The sequence below is a fragment of the Lactuca serriola genome, chromosome 2 (genome assembly GCF_051521515.1).
Source record: "Lactuca serriola cultivar US96UC23 chromosome 2, Lser_US96UC23_V15, whole genome shotgun sequence".
NCBI lineage: Eukaryota > Viridiplantae > Streptophyta > Magnoliopsida > Asterales > Asteraceae > Lactuca > Lactuca serriola.
Genome location: NC_136409.1, coordinates 150,836,595 through 150,841,170, shown reverse-complemented (window position 1 = coordinate 150,841,170; position 4,576 = coordinate 150,836,595).

The following is a 4,576-nucleotide window of genomic DNA, read 5'->3' as shown; positions in this document are numbered from 1 at the left end:
GTAACTTTTCTGCCGACTCTGAGCAGTCTGCAGTCTACTACGGACCTGCTGGATCAACTCGGTCGTCTTGAGCACCACCTCTGTGCTCCCAATGACTCGCTGACCGACCTCGCCCCAACAAATCGGGGTCCTACACTTCCTCCCATACAGCATCTCAAAGGGAGGTCGATCAATGCTCGCATGATAACTGTTGTTATACGAGAATTCCGCTAACGGAAGATACGTATCCCAACTGCCACCGAAATCTAGGACACACGCCCTTAGCATGTCCTCGAGAGTCTGAATCGTCCTCTCGCTTTGCCCGTCTGTTTGAGGGTGGAAAGCGGTGCTGAAATGGAGACGAGTACCCATCTCGTCGTGGAACCGCTTCCAAAATCTGGATGTGAAACGGACATCTCGGTCTGACACCACCGATACCGGCACTCCATGACATGCCACAATCTCACGCACATAAATATCGGCTAACTTCTCCGCTGATATACTCTCCTGGATCGGGATAAAATGGGCACTCTTCGTCAACCGATCCACTACTACCCATATCGAATCCCACTCCACGTGCGGTCCGGGGAAGCTTGGTGACAAAATCCATGGTAATGTCCTCCCATTTCCACACGGGAATGTCTAACGGCTGCATCCTGCCGTGAGGTCTCTGGTGCTCCGCCTTGACCTTCCGGCAGGTCAGGCATCTCTCGACGTACCAGGCGACGTCCCGCTTCATGCAGGGCCACCAATAATCAGGTCGAAGATCTCGGTACATCTTCGTCGCCCCTGGGTGGATAGAAAACCGAGACTTATGAGCCTCATCCATCAACACTTGCCGTACTCCACCCCAGTACGGTACCCACACTCTCCCGTGAAGCGTCAGCAAACCACGACTATCATAATCAAACGAGGCTACTCGGCCCACGATCCTCTCACACTTCTGTCTCTCCTCCTTGAGACCCTCTACCTGAGCCTCCTTGATCCGCTCCAACAACGGAGTGATCACTGTCATCCTCAAACATAGATCCCTGATAGGGGCCGCCGACACCTTGCGGCTCAGGGCATCGGCCACCACATTGGCCTTCCCTAGATGGTATAGGATCTCACAGTCGTAATCCTTTAGCACATCCAACCACCTCCTCTGCCTCATATTCAGACTCGGCTGATCCATAAGATACCTCAAACTCTTGTGATCCGTGTAAATAGTACAACGAACCCCATAAAGGTAATGCCTCCAAATCTTGAGGGCAAACACAACTGCCCCCAGCTCCAAATCATGGGTAGGATAATTAGCCTCGTAAGGCTTCAACTGTCTCGAGGCATAAGCTATCACATGGCCTCGCTGCATCAAAACTGCTCCCATACCTGTGATCGAGGCATCACAATAGACTACAAAGTCCTCTACTCCCTCTGGCAAGGTAAGGATCGGAGCCTCACACAATCTCTGCCTGAGGGTCTCAAACGCTGACTGCTGCTCAGGACCCCAACGAAATACCACTGACTTCCTGGTCAGTCGGGTGAGCGGCACTGCTATCTTGGAGAAATCCTGAATAAATCTCCGATAATACCCTGCCAACCCCAGGAAGCTCCGAATCTCAGATGGAGACTTCGGGGCCTCCCACTGCATCACGGCCTCAATCTTGCCGGATCTACCAAAATACCCTTCTGGTTGACGAGGTGACCAAGGAACTGCACCTCGCACAACCAGAACTCACATTTGGAGAACTTTGTGAAAAGTCTCTCCCTCCTCAAAGCCTCCAGCACCTCCCGCAGGTGCTCCTCGTGCTGCTCCTGCGTCTTGGAATATACCAAGATATCGTCTATGAACACTATAACCGACCGATCCAGCATCGGCCTACACACGCGGTTCATGAGATCCATGAACGTGGCTGGAGCATTGGTGAGCCCAAATGGCATCACCACAAACTCATAATGACCATACCTGGTCCTGAAAGCAGTCTTCTGTACATCTTCTTCTCTAACCCGCATCTGATGATAACCGGAGCGTAGATCGATCTTGGAGAACCAAGACGCTCCCTGAAGCTGATCAAACAAATCATCTATCCTCGGAAGTGGGTAACGGTTCTTCACCGTTACCTTATTCAACTCCCGATAATCAATACACATACGATGCGACCCATCCTTCTTCCTCACAAACAGGATCGGCGCTCCCCAAGGCGAACTGCTCGGCCGAATGAACCCCTTGTCTAACAGCTCCTGCAGCTGTGTAGACAACTCCTGCATCTCAGGGGGAGCTAATCGATACGGTGCTTTGGCTATCGGAGCCGCACTAGGAATTAGGTCGATCCCGAACTCGACCTGTCTCTCAGGATGTATCCCCGGCAAATCCTCGGGAAACACGTCCGGGTAGTCTCGAATAATAGGAACATCATCAACTGTCATCTTGCCCTTCTCCCGGGCATCCAAGACGTAAGCTACAAAGCCGGCGCAACCCTGCTGAACATAGCGCCTCGCCCTTGCGGCGGAACAAAAGGTCGGTCCCCGCTGTGGCTTCTCGCCCTGAATCACTAACTCTCCCCTACTGGGACTGCGGACCCTCACTAGCTGAAGCTCACAATCAATCACCGCCCCATTGGGGCTTAGCCAATCCATGCCCACAATAACCTTATTCCCTCGCAGAGGAATAGGTACCAGATCCACTGAAAACTGCTCATCAAGTAACTGAAGAGAACACCCTCTATGCACCCTGTCGACCCTCACGGTCCTATCATCTGCTATCTCCACCTCTAATGGACCATCCAGCTCCCCTGGAGCCCTACTAAATCTCTTGCTAAGCGCAAGTGATATGAATGATCGGGTAGCCCCCGAATCGAATAATACCAAAGCAGAAATGCCGTTCACAGAGAACGACCCTGAATAAAACATACAATCATAAGCAATATTCAATCAATAATAATAAAGAGATAAAGGGAAGATACATACCCGTCACAACATCAGGAGTCGCTCGCGCCTCCTCTGCTGTCATCTGAAACGCCCTACTCTTCGCCACTGGCGCATCAGCTCGGCCCTGTCGGCCATCTGTAATCCTCAAGGTAGCAGGGGCAGGTGCAGCCACCTTCCCTGCTGCAGCTAAACTCGGACACTGGGACTTTTTATGTCCCCTCTGATTGCACTGAAAGCAAATCAGATCTGATGCTGCGACGACAGTAGCAGGGGCCGTACAATCCCTACTCAAATGCCCAATCCGACCGCACTTGTAGCAGCCGGAACTCCCTGCCTTGCACGCTCCCTCGTGCAATCTCCCACACTTGCCACATCGACCGTGGCTCTGCTGACTCCTAGATCTGTGATCCGAAACCTTGGGCTTTTTGCCCGAACCGCCTGAACCCGAAACCGCCTCCGGTTTCCTCTTCTTCTCCATCTCGAGATCAATCTCCCTCTCCCGAGCCCTAGCAATCATATCTTCCAGCGTTTTACAGCTGGACCGGCTCACAAACTGGCGGATATCGCTCCGCAACATCTCATGATAACGGGTCTTCTTCATTTCCTCATCAGCCACGTACTGAGGAACGAGAAGAGCCCTCTCCCTGAACTTGGCGGTGATCTCCGCCACTGTCTCTGTAGTCTGGGTGAGGTCCTGAAACTCCCTAGCCAACTGCTGCACCTCAATAACCGGTGCGAACTCCGCCCTGAACCTGGTAGAGAAATCAGCCCAAGTCATGGCGTCCAATGCTGTGTCATCTCCAATGGAATGTCCGACCTCCTCCCACCAGTCCCGTGCCCTGTCCTTCAGAAGACAGGATGCCAATCTGACCTTGTCCCCCTCGGGACACCTACTAGTGCGGAAAGCGTTGGCCACATCCGCCAACCATCTGGTACTCGCTATGGGGTCCCACGCCCCATGATAGTCCGGAGCTCCACATGCCCTGAACTCCCTGAATGTAAGGGTGCGCGACCCCATCATGGCCGCCACCTCGGCACGGAAGGTGCCCAATCTCTCATCCATCAGCTCTAGAATCCCCTCCTTGATCGAACCGAAGATCACAGGAGTCTGCTCTATAATGATACGCGTAATCTCCGAAGAAAGAAACTCTCGGGTCTGCTCATCCATGCGCTCATCCCCCGAGCCTGAACCTGATCCCTCCCCGGCACCTCCGCTGCCGGCTGCTGGTCTCGAACGCAAAACCACCATTCTGAAACACATCACAACTACATCAGAAAACGGAAATATCTCAAGGGATCATTGATACTACAACTAGCTTCCTGGTCTTGTCTCAGCCTTTCTTGATTCGAGTACGGATCCTCTGCTTTCAGTAGTACGGGCCCATACTACCTTCCACATCTATCCGTACTTTCTTCAAGAACTGCTTTGGCTCCACCAAGTCACTTTTACTACTACTGTTCTCTGCTACCCTCATCCTAGGCTTGCCCTAGGGAAATCTCAGACTCAACTCAACTAGTCCTCAGCTGCTGAGAGTCTCCTTATAATGCTAATTAACCACCACCTGAACACCATCACATGTGACGAAGGTTAGATAATCCTTCAAGTAAAGGACCCGTCCCTATAATGGTTGGACTCAAACAAGAGCTGCGCAATAGGGCCAGTTCCAACACTCTGGGATTATTCAACCCT